The sequence below is a fragment of the Octopus bimaculoides genome, chromosome 10 (genome assembly GCF_046866305.1).
Source record: "Octopus bimaculoides isolate indiv1 chromosome 10, ASM4686630v1, whole genome shotgun sequence".
NCBI classification, from domain to species: domain Eukaryota; kingdom Metazoa; phylum Mollusca; class Cephalopoda; order Octopoda; family Octopodidae; genus Octopus; species Octopus bimaculoides.
Window position 1 is genome coordinate 65,745,012 of NC_142937.1, and position 24,538 is coordinate 65,769,549.

At 33.0% G+C, this 24,538-nt stretch overlaps 1 protein-coding gene across 4 annotated transcripts in view; it reads left to right on the forward strand.

Annotated features, from left to right (window-relative positions):
* The window catches only part of LOC106879764 (syntaxin-6), a 157,059-nt gene that overhangs the window by 48,241 nt on the left and 84,280 nt on the right, over positions 1–24,538 (forward strand). Inside the window, exon 2 of one of the 4 annotated variants that reach the window (XM_014929451.3) lies at positions 18,586–18,613. The exons of the other annotated variants lie outside the window; for them this stretch is intronic. The gene's annotated coding sequence lies outside the window, so the exon portion shown is untranslated. The remainder of the gene's footprint in view (positions 1–18,585; positions 18,614–24,538) is intronic. 4 annotated transcript variants of the gene reach the window in all.

Consider the following 24,538-nt stretch of genomic DNA (forward strand, 5'->3'; position numbering starts at 1 on the left):
AAGTAGGCTGATTTTCAAGAGTAAAGTCACCAGACTGAACTTCTCAAACCATCAATGTACAATGCATTCATTCGCTACATCTTCACCAAACACCTCACTGATGTTTCAAGCTGTCTGGGATGCATTGGTTCCATGACAGAACTCATATTCATAAACAACACGAAATATTTGATCTGTCCATGGGTTCACAAAAATTGATTTACAAGAGAAAACTCACAATATAATCAGACACCATGAATTCCATTTCAAAAATTGATGATGATGTAACTCTTTGATGTTGTAAAATTATCAGGATAAAACATTAGAGTTAACAACTGTCAAACTTTGTGCATAAGAAAATCGGACATTTCATTCTTAATGACCTGATATAAGCCATCAACTGTTGAGCAGGTATTTGTTTAAATGAAGACACTTTGTCATTTTGTAGCAGTTGTAGCAGTAGTTCTATCAAAGGCAATTCCTCATTTCTTTGTTTATCTCTGTATGCATATGTATGTCTTTTCACTGTGTTACATGTTAGGATTTGACCTGTTAAAGTCAGGCATTTATTGACTATGTGTGTAGTGTATGTCTAAGATAAGCTGTTTCATCAGTATGTCCTACTCATAAAATCATTCCTGATGTTTTCCCCAAACTCAAGAAGGATTAAGTAAGCCAACTTCAGGATCTTTGAATATTTTTGGATAATCCTGAGGAAGTTGTAGTTTAATCCCAGGGTAATTCTGATCATGCAGACATATGATTGAAACATTTCAACCTTAATCATTCTCTACCTTTCTCAAGAATAGTGTATCTCAGACTACTTCATCTAGTTTTTTTTTCTTTTAGAGAGTAGAGTGGTTTAAAGGAGGTTTGGTTGCCATAGATATCAAGTATAGTGATCACCTAAAGTGTCCCTTTTTAGCTCATTCTAAAGAAGTTTTCAAATGTTGGTGGATGAAATTATTAAACAAGCTCTTGATTTTTTTTTTCCTTGTGATATGCCTTTTCTAAATGTGCTTCCTTTTCTTCATTTGGAGGAGACCTATTTGATATCCACATTACCATTATCTCTGATCTGAACAGTAACTCTGTGAAGTAATAGAATTTAAATATTTAAAGTAGGATTTTGCTAATTATTCTGAACAGTTCTCATCACATGCTCAACATATTTAATGAAAGAAGTTAACACCCAGCTGTGTATAGATATATTACATCTGTTTGTGTACACGTATGTGCACTTTAGTGTATGTTTGTGTTCACATATATATATATATATATATATATATATATATGTATTCATATAAACACACATGCACACACACATAGATCATGTAGTTAATCCACTGTTCTTTGCTGGGCAAACTGGGAAACTGCCCTCTAGTTTTGACAAGTTATAACCATGGTACATCTGCAATCAATATTGAGTTTTAGATATTATAAGCTATACAGGACAAGGCATTTTTTCGTTGCTCATCCAAAGCTTTGTACTCTATGACCTCTTACTTACAGTTATTCTTTTTTTCCTCCTGTTTCTTTCTGTTTGTCTTTTGCTTTTCTTAATTTCATTTCTTTTTCTTTTACATCTTTCTTTTCTTTTATTGCTTTTATCTTCCTTCTTTTTTTAGCAACACCCTTTTATTTTGTTTTGTTCTTTTATCTACATTTTGTGTCTTTTCCTCTCTTTTCTCATTTTTTTACTATATCAAGCAAAATTAAGTAGTTGCTATTTCGCTTCAACTATAATCTGTCTGATAAATGTACTGGTTAATCTTTCACGCTGTACTATTGGTTATAGCAATGTTCTCCTTATTGGTACAAAAGAAGTTGCTCACTCACACACTTGTACAGTCTTCAGTGCCATCTTAGGAACTTTTGTATCCATTAGTGTGATTTTTATGATAATGTTATTTAACTCAGCTAACATTTTGTAACATTGTCTCTTTATGTCATTTCATCATAACCATTTTTTTCTTTATCTTCAGCTACTGGAAAGTAAACAAAATAAAGCTTACGCTTCACTATACATGCCAAAAGCAATTCCCTTTAATATTTGTACAAATTTTCTGGTAACATTCTTGTATAAGAAAGTCTGTTTTTTTTTTCTTTCTTTTTTTTTTTGTTTTTGCAATTTTACCATTTATCTTTATTTAGCTTACTTACTAGTTTTGTCTGTTTTCTTGATACAGTGTTAGGAACAGATTTGTTCAGGTTATTTATGGCTGTGCAAAGTTTAATTTTACTCAACAAACTTTTGTGATGGTCTTTGTTTCCCTTAGTATTTTGTAGCATATTAGCTTGAATCTATCTAGCCTTCTTCATTCAGGATATATATTTGCCAAGAAGATTGTAATGTCTCGCCTCTACATCCATTAACATTTATAGATTTTTCTCAGGTTTTTGCCTTTAGGATCTCATACATGGATTAATGCTTGCATCCTTCTCCATAATTTATAAACGTCTAATATATCAGTAACATGCCTTAATACAATTTTGAAACCACACTTGCTCTCATTATATCCAGACTCGAAATGCTTTCCTTGACCCATGTGTTTTTATTCTAACTCTTGTACTTACTACGTAAACCAGTGTTGAAACTCCCCATCTTCCTAGCAAGCACAAATGCCTGAGACAAAGCTCATAAACCATGGACATGGAAACCAGAATTTTGGTTGTTTGTTTTGATGTTTACATCATCTTGAGAGGGGCTTTGGTGCAACTGCATTATAAATGACTTTGTTCTGTGAGTGATGGGGAGTATGACCTTACCAGCAGAGGTACCTTTTAAGCAAGAAGTTTGGAGATTGACACAAAATCCAAAGCACAAACATGGAAATTCCAGCTTTTTGTCTGCTAGTGATACATGTTGGTGTAAATGAGCTCTTTGTGGCTGTACAGGTTTCTAACGACTATTTTTCGTCCATTAGTCACTTTTCGCATTAACACATTTTACATATTTGGTGAATTCCTTTCTATATACTCAAGAAGCTTGTAAAAATATCCCACATGTCAAAGTATTTCTAGCATTAAGAAGCTTCTGTCTATTTGGAAAGTCCACAATCTTATGAACAGGTATTTGTGTATATTAGGTAATTGCACTTCAATATTGAAATGACATAACCATGAAGCTAGGTTATAATAAGGATAAAAGGAAAACAAATTAAAAATGAAAATACAAGTTTATTTTCTCTCAAGGACTTCTCCAGTTAGTATTTTGAGAATTTGAAGAAACACATACTTTTTTTTTTAAAAGACGTTGAAGTAGAACATTGAAGTTTAACATTCTCTTTCATTTCCACATGCATTGCATCTTAGCAATTGAAGAATTTTTCTTTTATAAATATTCAAACATGTTGGGAAAATTGCATTTGATTATATTAAGATTGATTTTTTTTTTTAACAAAAACAGTTTCTGTAAGGTGTGAACTAGATTTATAAATAATTTTTGATCAACTCGGTTATCAAAATTCTAAGTCATCTGACTTCATCTTATTTATATTCTTATGACATTTGGTGTATTTTATTTTATTTTTTTAAAAATTTGTCCCAATGAAAATTTTAGTATTTTCATTTTTTTTATATGCTATTTTTATGGTTTGAATCCTGTGACTTCACTGTCTTTCTTATTTTTCTCTCATATTCAATTATCACCAACTACTGGATGTATTTATTGTAGCATCTGTACAAGAGAGATTGTGTTGTGGGATCAAGGTTTATTTCTAATCTATGTAAATTTCGGTTTGGAGCATCTGTCCTGTAAGACAGAATGCCTTCACTTTTATATAACTATGAGATTTTCTTTCACAACACAAGTGTTTATTTTCTGAAATGGGTTACTTTCATTGTAGCAAAAAGCACATCTTATCTATGTTAGTATGTTTAATAAGAAAGAAAAGGCTCATACATGTGGTTACTTCTTGTAATGATAAATTTCAAAGATGGATTAAATTACATATTGATACTGGTAGTGCAGAAAGGCATTTGTTTATTGTGATATGAAAATCAAGTAACATTCCTTGAGAAAGAAATAACTAAAAACATATCTTACTTTTAGTAGACTTAAAAATAGTTAAAACATTGTAACAAATAAAAGTTTTTAAGTGACAAACATGTCTTGGGTTTACATGAATACAGACAATTTGTATATGATGTAGACAAGAAGAAAGGGAGAGAGGAAAAAAACTTGCTTTACTATGAGAATCTTGGAACATAGTTGGTATAGAAACTTTAATTATTTTTCTTTTTTTGGGGGTGTTTTGAAGTGCTATTTTGAAGTTATTTTGGGAAAGTAAGATATTCTTACAATTTTGTTAGTCTGTATTTATTGCTGTTTTTCACACCTATTAATTAATCATAGTAGTTGAATGGATCTGTATGTTAGATTCCTCTTTACTAGATTATGTATTCTTGTTTAGTATACTTCACACAAAGAAAGTTGTATTCGTTCATGTTGTTCACAGTGTCTCCATATTTTGCAGACTAGGATGAAAACATGTAAGGAATTAACCTGAAGATTTGGTCAAATAAACTCACCTAACCACTGAAATATAATTTAGATCTGATAATGATATCTGGCTTGCCAATACATCTCTTTTTAAAATTTCCCTCTGTCTGTGATATATTACATATCTTACCCTTGGATAGGACAGTCATTTCAGGCATATGGACTTAGAGACTCTTCTTGTAGGATTCACTTTCAAGGCCATGTTTACCATGTGCTTTTTCTTCCCTGTTTAGTTGATTTATCTAGATACAAGACTACATTATGTAATACATCCTTTTTAAAGATGGTAGTGTGTGATTTGAGGGAAAATTATCCATTATGTCTAGCAGGTTGAGCAGCTGCATAGAGGTTTCTTCATTGACTCAATACTTGAAGATTGGAGGGCTAAAAGTTTAATTTGGTGACTTTGATTTGCAGAACAGTAGGACTTGAGTTGTGTTATTAGCAAGTATTGATTTATTTGTGTGACAACCACTCATTTCTAATTCACTGAAATTATGTTTTGTCTATGAATGAGTGGCATTTGCATTGGGACTGTCTTCTAGCAGCCAACTGTGGTGAGAATAACTGCGTTTAGTCTGTCATGTACTTGAATGCAAACACTAAACACTAAACACTATCTACCTGCTAATTGTACCCATTATTGTTACTCAATTTCGTAGAGCTATGGTTCTCTTGTGTTGTTTTGATCAGTACTTTTGCTAACTGTCATTTATTTATTTGAAAAATAATAATAAAGAAAAATTAAGCAACATAGAAAGCTTTCCTCATCTGTTCAACACATTCTGTAAGTAAGCAATAAAGAGCACTGACAGCCAAAACTATTTTAATAGACCAACAACTATTCCAGATTCAGTTCTGGGTAGATTGCCATCAATTTTATCAATGTCATAATATTTTCAAACTGAGTTGGAGGAGTACATTAGTAATTAAATACATTTATCTGAAAGAACTACTATCTAAAGTAATGATCTAAAGTGATTTTGATAAAACTGCTCCATTTACATCACTGGTTGATGTAAACTGCAGCAGACTTGTCTGTTGTCTATACAATTGGTTTGAGTACTTTTTGATCAGCATAAGAAAGCTAAGTAATTTCATAGTTTTACTTCTTTACTAAAGAAATGTTGGAGCTTCATGTCAATACAGTACATTTATGAGCCTATTAACTTCTTTTCTATTGTTATCTACGCTTTCAATCAGTATATTCTCCAATCGTTAACGGGTATCATGTCATTCACGTGCATACGCACACACAGATACATTTTGTCTCTATATCTGCATGGTACACACACACACATATATACATGAAGTACTACACAATAGTTAAGTAAAAATGTAAAGAAAATTTACAGGTAGTTCTTTTTATTATTATTATTATTATTATTATTATTATTATTGAGTGAGAGAGCAGTGCTTGCCATCTAAGTGACACTGGAGTAAAATATATGAAGCCCAGCACACCCATCATGACTACCCCAATCTGATAAGGGCACATTAGGCACATGCATCACAACCATATGTGCACAACATAGTGATCTCATATCAAGATAAACAGCACATGACCTTGCAGGTAGGGCCCATTTAGAATTTTCTTCAGGTCGAGTATCCCATCCCGCTCAAATAGTCCTTGAATAAGGGTTGTTTAAGGATGTTGAGCAAGACACCCATGTTTCCGGAGGTGACTTGTTCAAACTCCAACGAATTCCTCTCAACACATGACTATGATGCTCCCCCACTACTTCTGCTTGTGATCAGAGATGCACATATCGTCAGCCATTAAGGGACATGCTCAACTGGTTAAGGTCAAACAACTGACAAAGAAATCTGTGGTATTGAGCAGAATATTTGCTGTAGCCCATCTTTTATACCAAGACAAAACAATGTACATGAGAACACTTCCAATCAGTTAAGATCAGAAGCCATGAGAGCCAGTGCCTAGTACTGCATCAGGACATTTATTATTATTATTGTTGTTTTGTAGTAATCCCTGTGGAAAGTGAACATCATGGTCAAACCACAGATCTTTCATTGTCATTAGAAAAAGAAATGATTCTGATATGTTCCCATGCTCAGAAATCATTTGCTCATTTCCCATCCTCTAAGAATATATTAGCATATAACTTTTTATAGTAACTGCAACCTCCTACAGAATTCAATTTGTCTCCTCAATGATGGACTTTCTTGTTTTATTTCAACATGTGAATGTTCACTTGTTCAATCAACTGGATAACCCTCCTATTGAATTAAAATATTAAATGGCAGAGTGTTCTACAGACACATGTACCCTTAAAATAATTCATAAGTAGAATCAGTTTGACACTGTGGGACAAAGTAGAACTGCTGATACAACCCAACAGATGGGCTTCAGCACAGTGTCTGGTTACTCAAATTCACTCACAGGATTTGGTTCAATCCAAGCTATTGTAATGGCATCTAGTCAGAGACATCCTAGACCATATTTAAAGAAAAGCTTGCAATCAGTCACCAACACACACCAACCTCTGGTCCATAGATGTGCTGATTCTCTCTTTACTTTTCTTGCTGCTACTATAGTGGTCCCCTCTCCTTTGTGCTGGCGAGTCCTTTGTCACTTCCATTCTGGCACTCCCAACATACTTTCTCTCTCTTCCTTTCAATACCTATATCGTATCTCCTCACCAGGCCTTGTACTAATAACTACACCCATTCTTTCTTTCTCAGAATTGTTGGCTCTCTGGAATGCCTTCCTTGCATGTGTTTTCCTTCAGTTATCAAATAGAATCAACTGCTGTCTCTCTGGAATTTCTTCCTTGCATATGTTTTCCTTCAGTTGTCAACTAGAATCCATTTGACAATCCCCTTCTTCAGTTCAAATCAATAATAATAAAAAATAAAGAAAATTAAGATTATTAGAAATTGAAAACATTAGGATTTGTAGTAACTGTGATGATCATGCAAAAGATGAGTTATTGTGTCCTTTATATTCATAACAGTTAAGTCGCTAAATACTACAACTTTCTCTAAACATAGGGTGTTGGTTTTAGAATTCATTGTTACTCCCTGGGACTTTTATTTTAAAACAGAATGCTGTGTGTTATGTTCAATTTTATCATTTGTGATTAAGTACTAGTAGTGAATATACAAGTAATAGTTTTTTGTGTTGTTTAGTTTCATTTCTAAAACTGTCTTAAAATTTTCCTGGCCTTTTAAATTTTTCTTTTTTCTAAAACTTGTTTTCCCACATGGATCAATTTAGGCTGCAAATCTGAGAAAACACGCATGCACACACATACCACACACACCACACACACACACACAATTTGTGTATTCTCAGACACAGCTGGATTCCTCTTTTCCACATTCAGATTTGATGGTCAAGACACATTTTCCTTTCTAGATTGTGTATCACAATAATAGTCAATATCTAAAATAGTGTATTGTGTAAGGAAACAACAAATCAAAATTTGTAGGAAAGGTTTTGTTAACCCAATTTGGGGTTATGTTGCAATACTTTCTAGAGTTAAAAACTATAAAATCAAACTAGTTTTATTAATTAAAAAAATTTTGAAAAAAGCAAAAACATTTAGTTCATGTTTCCTTGCATTACATAAATATTTTTACCTGTGAGATTATATTTATTATTTCTCCAAGGTTTGCTATTGCATTACATTGATAATTTGAACTTAGGATTACCAATGTTGCTTTATAATACCCCTTGGTCATCTTGGCAACTCTTTCACTTGTGTTAACATGCTAGTGTTCACTATCAACCATCTTATTGATGTTGATCAATATCTAATATCACAACCTAGTGGTTTTTGATGACCAGTTTATAATACTGACCATCACCTTGAGATGGTCAGTTTCAGTTTAGAATTACTGGCACTTAATATTGACCATCTCAGCCTCTGTAGATTAGCTATTACTCACTACTGTCACTCTCATCCTTTTAATTTAGAAATTATGAACATTTTCTTTAGATGTTTTTTCTTGACCACTTCCCAAATCTCTTAGGCACAGATATGTGATCTTAACTATCTTCTCTCTTTAGACAGTATTAAATTGATTATCTCATCAATCTATTTGATCTTCATTGATATTTAATCTTTATTGCTTCAAATAATAACATTGAGCTTTTTATTCAATACATATGGTTACAGTATAAACCAAATCTTTGCTGTTACTCTACTTGACTCCGAGCGCACACGTACATATGCAAATATAAATGGATGCACACAACATGTGCACAATAAGTGGTTAATTCCTGTATTTCTTCTGCTTGCATCAATTACTGCACCATAAAGTCTCATATGACTGCTCTTTCTATCATGTCCAATAGATATTTGAAAAGCTATCTACTCAAAAGTTCCACTTCACCGCACATTGCAGTGAAATCATACTTAATAATTAATATACCTTCTTTTATATCATATCCACTGGACTCTTTTACTCTTATCCAGCTTGTGATTACAGTATATGCTCACTTTATCCTATCTATCCAATCTTCTCTCTTGTGGCTATTCATATCTATAGCAAATCCTATTACTATTATAGCAGTGTGTGCCTGACTCCATTTTGTTTCTTAATTATGCCAAGACATCACATCACACAATGTCATTTCTCCTCCTTTCTTAATCTGATATCTCAGTCCTGTGTAAGCAATTGATAAAGAGAGTTGTTGCGGAGAACATATAAGGTCTGTGAAACAATGCTGAACTACACTCTTTTGATCTTCTTGATTGGTCTATCATTTTTGAGATATATTTCATGTCTATGTGAGTATCCTAACTATAGCCTCAGGTTGACAGAAGCCTTGTGAGGAGATTTGATAGAAATAAGCCCATTGTACATACATGCATGTGTGTGTGTCTTTGAGTCTGTGTTTGTTCCACCATCACTGCTTGACAACTAGTGTTAGTGTGTTTGTATCTCCATAACTTACTAGTTTGGCGAAAGAAACCGATAGAATAAGTATCAGGCTTAAAAAAGAAAATATACTGGGGTCGACTCATTCAACTAAAACTCTTCAAGGTGGTGCCCCAGCATGACCACAGTTTAATCACTGAAACAAGTAACAGATAAGAGATAATTTAGAAGTTATCACGTTATGTTTGTTTTGGAATAGTGAGTGTTAATGGGCAATTAATTTCTTTCAAATCATCAGCATTCTTTCACTAACAGTCAGCAAGATAGCTGTAGACTGCAGTTAAATAAATCTGCAATCTCCCACCATAAATATATATCAAACCAGCAATATACCCACCATGACTACCTGTCTGATAAGGGTACACTAGGCACATGCATCACAACTATATGTGCATGACATAGTAATCTCATATCAAGATTATTATTATTATTATTATTATTATTATTATTGTTATTATTATTTTACTTTTATTTAAACTGTGGAATAGCAGAAATGTAGTGTTGGACGAAATGACTTATTTAGTTTTTTTTCCTTCAGTTTAAATCTTTCTGAAGTTGGCTATGCTTTTGATCTCTATATAGTCAACAGACTAAATACTACTTATGTAGTAAGGCTGATGTTATCAACTGTTACCCTCCTTTAAGTTTTTCATGTCAATAGGAAAAATCATGATTGTCTATGATTAGAATTTTGCCTGTGGAAATCACCATAGCAGAAAGCCTGATAAAATTGTTTGCTGTATTTAAGTGTGTTTTAACTTAAAATCTTGTCCTATCTTTCTTTTCTCTATGCAGGTGTCTGTAATTTAGGTGATTCAACTAATTCTGCCACTCCCCATTCTGGTGACTCATGGAATTGAATCTTGAATTCCATGTTAATTAGATTTTAATTTTCTATCATACCTTTCTTGCTTTCCAGTCATCTCTAGTAGTGATTTTCTTAATTGTGTGTGTGTGTGTGTGTGTGTGTGTGTGTGTGTGTGTGTGTGTGGAAAGTATTTTCACAACCGCTTGCTATATTAAATAACTGATTTCTCTAGCCTTTTCTTTGAGATTTTATCATCTTAATTGCCTACTTCTTTAATTGCACTACACAATCGTTTTAATTGAGCAGTTGCTTTCTACCTTTCCTTTTTTCCCAATGCAATTTCTTCTTTGTCACCGCCACCTCCTCCTCATTATCATAGTTTGTTGTAAAGAAAATCATTGATGAAAAAATAGCATTACAATATATATATATATATATATATATATATATATATATATATATATATATATATATATATATATATATATAGTAGGTATGTAATTTAACAAAATTTTCAGCTAATATAATCTGTAAATCATCCTTAGTTCATCACCATTAAGATCATTGTTGCACCTGATTTTTTTATTATTCTGTAGAGTGTAAAACATTTAGTCCAGCACTACATTTCTGCTACTTTACTGTGCTAATAATAATCTTTTCTACTATAGGCACAAGTCCCAAAATTTTGGGGGAGAGGACTAGTCGATTACATCAACCCCAGTACTCAACTGGTACTTATTTTATTGACCCTGAAAGGATGAAAGGCAAAGTCATCCCCAGCAGAATTTGAACTCAGAATGTAAGGACAGAAATGTCGCTAAGCTTTTCACCCGATATGCTAACAATTCTGCCAGCTCACCACCTTTACTGTGCTAATACTAATAACAATAATGATAATGATAGTGACGATAATTGTTTTTAACAAAAGTCCAATGCCAGATCTTTGTGAGGAGAAATATGGTTGATTATATTGACCCCAGTACTTGACTAGCATTTTATTTTATTGATCTTGGAAGGACAAAAGAGAAAGCTGACCTCAGATGGATTTGTACTCAGAACACAAAGAGCCTGAACAAATATCGCAAAGTGTTTTTCCAGTGCTTTGCTGACTCTGCCAATTAGACATGCAGTATTATATTGAGAAGGAGGTGTTAGAAACTTTGAAATCATCCCAATTTCGCCAAAAACTTTGAAAATGACTCTCCCCAGACACAACAAAATTAAAAATGTCAATGATGGAGAATAGCTTTCACAAAACATCAAAACTCTATTTTCAACACAAATGTTACCATCATGAGTGCATGGATTTCATTGATAGTGATTTTCTACAGCTAGATGCCCTTTCTGTCACCCTCATTTTTATTCAAGCAAAGTAGTATTTCACCACAGCTCAACAGGTTTTCGTGAAAGATTGGAAACAAAGAATTATGGTGTCATTTGTTTACAACTATTGCACTATGTCAAGACAAGGAGACACATGCACTCATATGCACACACCCTTATTTACATATATGATGGGCTTCTCTTAGTTTTTGTGTACTGAATCCACTCTCACAAGGCTTTTGTCAGCTTGGAGCTATAGTAAACTACACTTGCTCAAGGTGTCACATAATGAGATTAAACCCAAAACAATGAGGTTGAGAAGCAAACTTCTTAACCAATCAGTCATGATACTTATAATTAACTGAAATATAGTTCCAAAGCAACAAAATGATATTTTTTTCCCCACATCTTTATTCTATGTTATCTTGTCTTTGATGTCCTGAATTCTCCAGGACTTGCTATCTTTCTCTGAGTCCTCTTTTTTCTCCTATTTTTTGTCTTATACTTGTTTCAGTCATTAGACTCTAGCCAATTGAATGAATCAACCCCAGTTCTTTTTTCTTTTAAGCCTGTTACTTATTCAGTCAGTTCGTTTTGCTGAACTGCTAAGTTACAGGGACAGAACTGCTAAGTTACAGGGACAGAACTGCTAAGTTACAAGGACAGAACTGCTAAGTTACAGGGACAGAAACACACCAACACTGGTTGTCAAGGGGTGGTAGGGAGAGGCAAACACAGGCACAAACACCCCCCCACACACACACACACATACACACATCATATATATATATATATATATATATATATATGGCAGGCTTCTTTCAGTGACTGTCAACCAAATCTACCCACAAAGCTTTGGTTCACCCAAGGCTATACTAGATGACACTAGCTCAAAGTGCAGTGCAGTAGGATTGAACCCAGAACCATGTGGTTGGGAAGCAACCACAAAACTATGCCTATCTTTTTTTTTTGGTGGTAGGGGTGAGTTGGAGGACTGTATTTGAGAAATGTTTTTAAGTTAGAAATGTTTTAATTTATGTTACTAATACTTGTGGCAAGAGTTTTGTCTCACAACTTTTCTTTTCCTGGATAAACATTGTTATTATTATGAGAATTGTAATAAATACTCTATCTGTGAAGCTGTCACATGACACAAAATTCAGTTAATATGATATCTGATGTATAATTCTCATAAAACATTTCAACATCTCTCCTATACCTCCCATAAAAAGCACACTGGCTTTAGACTCTTTCTTCTCTCCAACATTCCTAAAGTAGCTACGGAAACACTGTATCGAATCAGAAAGGTGATAAAAGTATTTTTCTTATTATTGTCTCTTTTCATACTCTGCTTTTTTCTCAGTTCTGCTATATCTTTATCTATTTATGGTTTTTACTTTGTCATTTTGTACACTTTCAATGGAATCTATGGAACTTTTCATGCTGTAAAGTATAAATGTATACTGGATGAAGGGGGAAAAAAATTCCTAAGACATTTCCTCTTAAAAACAGTTTCCCCTCTACATCTTTTCTATGTTGTTTTCTTTTGATTTTAAAGTTTTCTTTTTTTTTTGTTATTACTTCTTCTGCATTATCCAAGCTTTTGGAAGAGTTTATTTTCTACTATCTTGGATCTGATTGTATCAATCAAAGATTGCATGAAAAGGATGGATGCAACAACTTTAAGACATCATTTTTACTAACCATTTCATTGTGATACTGAATTCAAACATCCCTTTTGGGCAAGATACATTATTACTATGGTTACCTCTTGGAAGTAAAAAAATAGTCCTAAATAAGTAAGTGGTTGACCATTATAAAAAGTTACAGAATCACAGCCTACATTAAGTATATATTGCATGCCTTTATAGAAGGTTCAAATAAGTATTAACACTTCATAGTTGAACAAGAAGTAAAGCTGACATGCATCTGTAATTACACATGTTTAAACAAAATACATTAGTGATTAAATTATAACCTATTGGATTTTAGGGCCACCTCTTGAAGACTGTCAGAATACAGTGTATCTTGGAAAAGTCAGTCTGGCAGATCTCGTGTATCTTTGATATTTTGGAAGCATTTGATCTCAGCACTGTTAGCTTATACAATGCTTGGTATATAGTAATCTATTACAAGAGCAGTGATTTGTACAAAGTTATGGTATCTGTTTTCTGCTTAAATGGTTAGAACCCAAATACTGTGCAATGCTGTAGCAAAATGTGATCTATGGGTTCTTTATTTGGCATTCTGACCATTGGGGCTCTGCACACAAGTTATACATGTTTACAGAAAAATGTGTAAACCTTTCCATGTGCATGACCAATAAAAGATGGATAGAAAATGGGAAAAAAAAAAAAATGAATTAACTGCTTAAGAGTCAGGAGTTAACATCATGGCTGAATGGGTTACTTTCCTGGATTGTTTCATTGCTTGTTGTTAGTTATTATTCCATGGTATTAACATTCTCTGTTGCAAACAAAGTTTGCTTCTCTGTATGAATTCCCTGAATTATATACTAAAATATTGGCCTTTTTAAGAATGTTCAGATTATTTGTGTTGCTTGTCACCTGAAGTATATATCTATATAAGTAGCTGATTCATTGATTGAAAGCCCAATTTTCAACTGACTGAACTTGTGCTGGTTTTGACAGCTATATTCAAGGTATTTAAATTAATATATTATTCAGTTAATCAATAGCTTCTATTTCTTCCATATCTTGCTTTATCCTCGATCTCAAATAGTATTATGGTACTTGCTGACCCTTAACACATTCATTGATAGCAGCTTAACAAGACAGATGCTGCTATCTATATATTTGCTGCTGCTCTATGTCTGAAACCAGTTGGTAAGAGGCCAGCTTAAATTTCAAGCTAGTTTCCTATCAATTTGGTCACTGAATATTTCTTGTTTCAGCATGGTTAGAAACTGTTAAAAATTTATTGCTGCACTTAATTTTAGAGTTAAATACACAATAAATCATGGCTGTCATCATAATTTCAAATCTAAGTCTGTTGTCATTTCATCCTTGATGTGTAAGTTATCGACATCAAACACAATCTGTAAGTTTAGATCTTCTTTTGTCTATATCTACACTGGTTCTTCTGACTAATATCTAAAAGTGACAAAATTTTGGTCATTTCTCTTTTACAATTTTGTTACAGTACTGGTCACAACAGCCAAACGCTTTTGTGTCATCATAAATGAAAATGAATAATAAAAGCCTAGCTTGGTAGATGTGAAATATTAGAAAAAAAAGAAGAAAGGGGAAATGTATGTTACTGTAACAGGATATTAATACTTTATATAATATTATGGAATATTGTTTTTATAGAATATTGTTAAATTTAGTTTGTTATGACAATAGGTAGGAGGAAATGAGTTCTATGAGTGAGATACTCATTGCTGCAGTAAAAGGTAAAAAGATTTTGAATTCTTTTTTCATGAATGTATATAAATTGAAAATTTTGGTTGTAGCCATATTTGTACTTCTGGACATTGTTCTTGAGAGAGATATATTCTTGCTTAGCACTGATCAGCTGCTGTTGAACTGGCCTGTAGCTTATAGATAATTGAGCAACTAGGTGTGATCCATAAATCCAGTAATTCAGATATACCTTATCTCTATATTGATAGAGGACTACATTGTTCATTCTTAGGATAGTAATGTAATTGCGTACTAGAGTGTTTTAATTGCATGTGGATGTTTGGAGGTTTTGAGCAAGTAGTGAGAAGGAGTGTACCCTTAGACCTTGTTGTCCCCTTCATATATCTAGGTATTTCATTTTGAGCATTTAAAAATTTTATTGAGCAACCTGCAATGATGTGAAGTGTGCTTTTTAAAAAAATTATTTCATAGTTTGTTGTGGTGAAAACAATAAACAAGATGTGCACAAAAACGTTTTTGATTTATCATGCATTCTTTGTACATGTTGTTGTCTTGTTAGTATGCATTATTTTTCATCATTTTAGCTAATATCTTCTATAGATGTTGTAAGAGAGTTCTTATTTGTTTTCTGTATGTTTAGTTTATGATAAATGCGATAGTGGAAATGAGAATGGATACTTCTTTTGGGACATCACAGCTTCTAAATGAATTTTCATTGTACTCAATGCATGTTTGACAACCCTGTAATAGCTTAACAGCTAGCATTCTGTATTGTTGGTATTTAATATTTTGCAGTGGGTCAGCATGGTATTAATTTGTTAGGTTCTTATTTAATTTTATAATTATTATTCTGATGAAATTTCCAGATTTGAAGTCTTTGCATAGTTTTTTTAAATTCTTGAAGCTTTTGAATTTTAGGATTTCCCAATTACTTTTCTGATATTTGATGTCAAATCTAGGTTGTTGCTAATGTTTAACTTCAGGGCAGCTTTGATAAAGCAAACTCAAGCACAAAGACAAACAGTGCGAAGGAGGCCAGGGTTCAAAATGTTAAGTTATTTGACAGTAATTTTCTGATTTTATATACCAGAAAGGAGAAAGCTAGCTCAAAGGTTACAGATTCAAGCCATCAATGGAACTGTAAAAATTTGTAAAACTTTCCAGAAGTTTAGCATTTGAGTATATATGCACATGTCTTAACATACAGCTATATGCCTGAGAAAAGATACATAAAACAAAACTTAAAAATCTACAAATGCATAGACTCCAAATATTGCACACATACACACTTGCATATACCCTGTTAATATTGTTGAAATTCCAATGAAGGTGCCTTGAATCTTGTTTAGAAAGTGGCTCTTTCTCTTTTAGCAAGAAATCTTGAAATAAAACTAATCAAACGAACATGTTTTCTCCCACAATGTATGTCTTCTATTTCCATATGAATTTCAAAAAGACAATTTCAAATTAGCTCACTTTGATAGTTTTTATACTGAAAAAGAAAGGAGAAAAAAAAGGGCAGGTAACCAATTTCCCTGCTACAAATCACAACCCTGCTTTTTTCTTTTTCCAAAGCTGATTTTAATAAATAGCCACACTTTTATGCTCATAGAATGGGAATATTTATTTTTTACAATATATTTTCCATTTATTTCTCCTTTTTCTTTTTAATCCTCCATTGCATATTTTCTTTCCACTTGTGCTTAAGATATTTTAGATATGGAATTCATGCCTTATAATATATATATATGAAAGTGTGTATATATATACTTACAATTACAAATGGCTGGGGTTTCTGCTATGGTGCCACTTCTTGGTCAACTATTGGTTTTGATGTCATTATCACTGTATGCATAAACAAACTGTATTTTATATTTCAGCAAGATAGGAAGGCAGCATGATGTTTGTATGTGGTATCTAACCCTTACCAGTGTGAAAAAAAACACCTACCTATGTTTCTTTCTAGCACACACATGCATGCACGTGCATATGCACAGTCATGCTTCTTGATCTCTATTCAACTTTTGAACGCCCTATCCACCCATTAAAAAGAAAACGAAAGAGAAAAGTAAAGAGTGTTCAATAATTATTCATCTGATGGAAATAACTTGAAAAGTCCATGGTAGTAGACATGATCCCTTATGATCAACAGCCATCATCTCTTCTTTCTTATTACTTATTCTCTCTCCTTCAATAAATAAGAAGACAAAATTTTCATATATGCAAAAGCCACAAAAGAAATGTGCTTAAAATGTATTCTTGTATATATGTGAGCTAGTGATTTTTTCTTGTTCCCCCCACCTTCTTTTAGTTAAGGTAAAGGGTCATTGTCCACGACCTTCCATTGACATTTTGCAGGATATTAATGGCGGTGAAGGTTGCATTGATAGTTATTATAAAGTTGGCTTTTTTGTTTCATTTTTTTTCCCCCACTTTCTCTGAAGTTGTAATTTCCATCTTAAAATGGAAAAAAAAAAGTATCTTATGGAAAGATGCCCAAATATGAAATATTACATAGATACTATCATATTTTTGTATTTTGTTTGCTCTACCTGTTTTTATTTTGTCTCCTATGGTCTTTATTCATCTTTGTTTATTTCTACCCTACTTTCTTTGTTGTTGTTTTTTTTTTTGTTTTTTTTTACTATTCTAGTTTTTATCTATTTTGCTCCTGGTTTTCTTGTTTGTTTTCCCCATTCTGAATTTCTTTGAAGCACCTTTAATACAGAGGCATGTATACAGGATTTAACCATTTCAAATATTCCTTGGCATGATCTGAATTCAGAGCTATAATCTAGCTATCTAATCTGTTATACCGTTCTTTCACCTATGTATCATCTTCATCATCACGATGTCTACAAACGAATGATCTATAGTATCAGCCACCTACAGTGCTGCTGCAAAATCTCAAATGAGAGAGCTTTTAAATGGTCACTCATTTAGAGGAACACATTGGATAATGTACCCAAACATGCTATGTCTGGACAAAAAATGAGATGGTCCTGATTAGGACACTTTTGATCATAGATCTGCATGACTAGGACAGATCTAGTCCTAAACAACTCTGGAATCTGAATTACTACCACCTACTCCACAAGGCCATTCTTCCACTTATTCTGCGCCCCCTTTTCCACACTCTTTCTGTCACTCTTACATTATCTCTCTGTCATATTTCCCTCCTCTCTTACTCAGTCAGTTCCATACCCCTTCTTGCTTTTCTTTGACTCGTCTCTCACTCTCCCTTTGTTGCTCTCTCTCTCTCTCTCTCTCTCTTGATTTGACTACGTCTCTTCCTGTCACACTTGCTCTTTCTCCCTTTGCCTTGCTCCTTCTTCACTCTGTAAGAGAGAGTAAAAATTAATTCCTACTCTCACTTTCTTCCTCCCTCTTCTCCCTTTCTCTTCTCACTAACTCCATCTTTAGATCTCCTCTTTATCTCCCCTTTCTTCTCTTATACTCCTCTTTTTTCTATGGCTCTCAATGTGCCTTCATCCCCATTCACTTTCTCTTGCCTTTTCTCTTTCTTCTCTGCATTTCTCATTTATCTTAACTTAATTCATGTTATTTCATTCCCCTTACCCATTATCTTTTCAAGCTAAAATTCCGGTTGCAGAAATCATACCTGTCTGGAATTACCATTATTGTTTCTTAATGAAAGCTGTTCCATTCCCTTCCAGGTATCTTATGATGCTCTGAATCCCAATTGTAAGTTGAGATTTTGAAGTTAATCAGGCTTTTAAGATTTTATTCTAAACTTTCCTTCAGCTACATTTAGATTTTGCATGAACTAATATGTATATATATGTACATATATATATATATATATATATATATATATATATATATATATATATATATATATAAAACCAAAACTGGAATTTATGACATTATTTTTAATTCAATAGTTACATTACATTGATCTGATACAACATTGGAAATCCATTTCATAAAAAATAAATATCAATACTTATATGAATGTAATGAATTCATTATATTATAATTATATATATTTTTCTAAGCACTTATGTGCCTTTCTTTACACTAAATCCCAAAAACAGTACATCGAACACTTGAAATATCATCATATTTATATTTTTATATTTCATTAAGGGGACTAATATATTCATGTTTTATATTAATATTTATCTCCATGAAATAAATCTCCCATGGTGTATTAAAACAATTGTAACTACAGAATTAACGATAATACCATAAATTCAAGTCTTTGACTTAATGTATTTGTACTCCGCGAATAATCTACCTGACCTGGAATTTCAGTTACTACGAAAAGTTTTCTTCTGAAAAATAAACCTTCTATGGATATACAATTGATAGCTGGTATTCACAGAAATGCTTCCTGAGGATATAGCTTGGATTTTAATCCACTTTATCTTCTCTATCTTTCTCTCTTTCACTCTCTCTCTCTCTCTCTCTCTCTTCACACACACACACACACACACACATTATATCTTTAACACCTATATTCCATACTGGGATAGGTTGGATGGTTCAATGTGATAGAAGACTGTTTTGGCATGATTTCTACAACTTGATGCCCTCCCTTACATCAACTACTTTACAGAGTGTACTGGATTCTTTTTCCATAATAGTAAGTTTAACGAATTCACCATATATTTTTTGAAACTAACACCCACCACTCTCATTTGAGTGAGTATAGTGGGGAGAAAAGGCAGCTTTATGCTTGGTTTTAAGGGCTAAATTTGTTGTGAAGGAGATACTTAGTTATCTTGCATTCTATGTATATATATATATAAAATTAGAATTGTAATTATATACTATATATCTAAAGTGTGTGTATGTGTTTTCTTTTATACTTTTCTCTCTTTAATGGTGTCCATTGAACCACAATATCCTCATCCTTACTTCAAAACAAAACAAAAATGTCTTCTTTGTTCTGCTTGTTCTAAGGTCATATGTAGGTATCACATGTTGTTGAAAGATGCATTGTATGTGCTTTCTCTATGAATTACCATCAATATTATTATAATGAACATCTTACTTAATGCTGTCAGAGTTATAACCTTTATGGTTTTCCCAACAACATTCATGTAAAAGGTGTGCATTATATACCCATTAATTTACATATGTGAAGATATGGGAAGAAGATCAACCCTTTAGCATTTAAACTTGCCATATCCAGCTCAAATATACTACCTTTTTGATGTTCAAATCATCCAGATCTGATCTCTCACAACTATCCTACAATGTCATTCTAAAAATAAGCAATCACATCATCAAAATCTCAAAGCTATGAGATAATGCGTGATTAATTCAAAACAATGTGAATAAAGAAGCATTACATTTAACAGAATAATCTGAATGCTGAAGGGTTAATGTGTTTATGATTTCCATAAGGGCTTTTGTTATAAGAGTCAGTAATGTAGTTCCTTTCTCTTAAAAATTGTTAGAATACAATTTGCCGAGAGTCCACTGATATACCAAAAACTACTGTTATTAGTTTAACAACTATTTTGCAATACTAGTATGGGTTGGATGAGGATTTATTTGAAGCAGCATTTTGTATGTAGTTTCCTTGTGGTTTTTTATGTAAGGTTTTTTTTTTTATTTCACTGATCTTTAAAAGCAGAGTCACTGGTCATAATGTAAAAAAAAAAAAAAATGCCAACATTATATTGCCACTTCACTTGTAAGCATTTGAGCAAAGTGGTAATATGATGTTTCCATTCTTTGTTGACATGCAAAACCATGGTCGAGCAAAGCTAATAGTCATGTACATATGCACATGTACACATACATGCACATACACACACACTCAACAGACTTCCAAACTATCTCCCTCTACCTATTCAACTCACAAAGTATTGGTTGCCTTGGGCTATAGCAAAAGACACTTGTCTAAGGTGACATGCAACAGGTTTGAACCTGAAACTACATGATTTCAGAGTGGACTTCCTAATTACAGTGCCATGCCTACACCTAGTAATAAAATCAGTTTACTACAATAAACATAATTTCTTTGTAATGATTGGATGAAGTTTACAAATATTTATGGGAAGAAACAATTGATTTTATTGACTCCTGTCCTGGACTGATTTTTAACCCTTTAGCATTCAGATTGTATTGTCAAATGTATTGCTTATTTATTCACATTATTTTAAATTAATCATGCATTATTTTGTAGCTTCAAAACTTCAATGGTGTGCATGTATATTTATAGAATAACATTGTAGAGTAGGTATGAGAGGTTGGATCTGGTCAGTTTTTAACACAAAGCAGATAGAATATTTGAGCTGAATATGGTCAGATTAAATGCTAAAGGGTTAAAGTCAAACAAAACATGCTGCCTCATATGCCAATATGTATAGTTGTTACAGAAACAATCATAAATGTTAGTATTTAAATATAACTAAATAGTCTTGACACTATAAATAAAGGAAAAGGGACAGTCATCTCAGAGAGGTCAATGCTTTCCAGAGCTCACTTATGCCCTAGGTTAGTAGTTCTTAAATTTTGTCTATAGCACCCATCTCCTCAGGGGTGTTGTGAGCTACAAGGGTAGGAGTTAGTGCAGCAAATGTCAAGAAGACAGTGTGGAGGCACTGAATGTTTAGCTATGTTGTGAATTTTCCCAGAAATATATTTAAGCCAGGTGCAATGTTTTGAACACATTTGAAATAAAAGAAATCCTTGTCAGAAATGAATATAAATAAGACATTGTAATAGTATTACCACTGAGAAGAAACACAACCGATGATTCATCTCGGTCCAATATTATTTTGTTATATAAGTCCTTATTGTAAATAATTTGGATAAGGTTTAACATAGGCAACTCTAATCCATGCAGACATCTAAAAAGAGGCACTTTTTTGATATGATACTATAATGTGGGTAATAAACAATTGTACAAAATTATCTTCTGATATAGGTGGTACTAGGGTTGTACACTTCAGCTGTATACATACATTGTCTCTCATCGTTTACCTCTTTCTATAGGATTTCTTCATTTTCAAGGATATCAGTAGATATCCTAAGGTGATATAGATTTTATTGGGAAGAATATAAAAATTAGCTTTTAGCTTTTCACTCTCAACTTTGAAACTGTACTCTGTTGCAGCTCACAGTGAGAATTGCAAAGATCTTCCGATCTTTGTAAGAAGAAAGTATTGTATGATAAGCCTCTCTGAACTCTACTGACAACTGGATTCATTCTGTCTGTTGTAATATTGATTAATAATAGCCCACAGGAGAGGATTCTGTATGCACTGGGTCAGCACTGGAAGCTTTGCATATGTGAGACATCAGCTGATGTAGGACTTTTTTTTTTGTAATTGTTTTAAATTTTTTTATAGGATCTTGGTTTCATATTAATGATGGAAAACAAATAGAAAATTGTAATGAATGCATATCCTAAAGATGTTATAGTAAACTGAGACAGTTATAACTAAATTTTGGATATGGCCATCTATTTGTGAGCAAGTGTTTGCATTGTAACAATTGGAGGTGATGTAGCATAAGGAATACATCTCTAGTGTTAGTAGTGCATAGTAAAATGCTTTACTTCCTTCACCATGTAAAGGGGTTAATAATGGAAAGGGTAACCATCTCTAAGAAACCATGGCAAAAATAGTATGGCCTATACAGTAACTGAGCTGGCTGATTTTTGCGCTGTCAGTGTGCAGGAAATATCAAATGACCACAATGAGTAGTGTTATTAGTCCAGCCCAGTGGTTCCCTGGGTATGGTGGAAAATTCCAAGGAAGTGTTGAAGAAAAGCGGGGCAATAATGGGGTAGCGGTTTATGTAAAAATTGGGGCAATAATAGGGTGGTGATTCATGTAAAAACAACAAACTAATGGGTTCATTGGGTTAAGTTTTATTTGTAAGATACAATTGCTTTGAATTTGCTTCAGATAGAGGTCTATGCTTGTTAGTTGGGGGTGGGAGCGCTAGGAATATGGCCTGGGTGTCAAGGGGGCAGCAGCCTGGAAAGGTTTGGGAACCACATGGGAAAACAGCTGTATATAACTGTTTTTCCATGCTACACACTCATTCATACACACACAAATACATCCTTTCATATGTACATGTTAGTGTTCATATTTACATGTATGCTTACATATATTCATTAATGTATATACTCATACATTTAGGCTTTTCTCTAACAAGACTAGATTAGTATGTTGTGTCCCTATTGCTTTGTGTGAATCTAACATTCTCTCATCTGTCTTGGAGCCTTAAAATGTTCAATTAATTATGTTGGGTGGTGGAATTACTTTTTCTTTCATTCTGGATTTTTTTGTCTCTTTTGTACATTTTATTTCCATCTTTTGTTCTCACATTTAAAAATTGCTTTATTAGTTAATAAAGTTATTTCTGCCTTTTTCTTTTAAACAATTTGACTTTGTTATACTTATTATAATTATGTGACACAATTGGTAGTGGGCTGCACGAACTGTCTTATGTATTGTTCTTTTACATTTTTTGTTCAATTCTCACTGGGGTAATAGAAATGATTATTATATTGTCTTCTATCATCATCATAAAAATATGTTAATATTTTGTACTTCATGGGGGAATATTATTTTCCTTTTGTTTGTAACATTGTCTGATAATTAATTCTTATTTTTATCCTTTTAAATGAACATTGTGTCGTTATTACTTTCATAATGACAATGTTAGTTGTTTCATGATGTTTTGTGTTGAATGGATTAGCAGGTCAGCATAACTCTGCAATATTGATCCCTTACTTGTTTGCAAGCCTACTTTGTCTTTGCACAGCATGAATCTTGTAATGTCCTTTTATCCCCTAGTCTATTTTGCCTATTTCTCTTACATTGTACATCATACCAGCACACATGGCTTTATTACAATACATCAACCAATGCTTTAATGTTTTTGATACCCAGTCATGATTATTGGGGTAAGATTTACTAAGCCAAATACATAATACACCTTAAGTATATATACATTAAAGATACCTTAATTTATGCTTCCTGGAATAACATCATCATGCAAGTTAATATTTCCAATGGTGCTAATATTTAAAATAGTGGACCAGGTGTGATGCTGAACAGTATGGTGGTCTCATTTCAAATCCTACTTGACTTGATTTTTTGTGGTTGATGCAATACATAGAAATAATAGACTGAAATTTATTCAATAGGATAAACTGATTTCAGGAAAATTGGTGTTGTCAACAAGGGTACGTGTTAGCTACTGTGGTCCTGGAAAATTAACAGGATAGCCACAACTTGGAAATCTTTAATCATAGGTTTACTGGACTAATACTAACCTACAGCTAAACAACATTGATATCATCTAGAAAAAAAAAAAAAAAATTATCATAGGCACAGGAGTGGCTGTGTAGTAAGTAGCTTGCTTACCAGCCACATGGTCCCAGGTTCAGTTCCATTGCGTGGCACCTTGGGAAAGTGTCTTCTATTATATCCTCGGGCCGACCAAAGCCTTGTGAGTGGATTTGGTTGACAGAAATGGAAAGAAGCCCGTCATATATATATATGTGTATATATGTATATGTTTATGTATATGTTTGTGTCTGTGTTTGTCCCCTCCATCATCGCTTGACAACCAATATTGGTGTGTTTACATCCTCGTAACTTAGTGGTTCAGCAAATGAGACTGATAGAA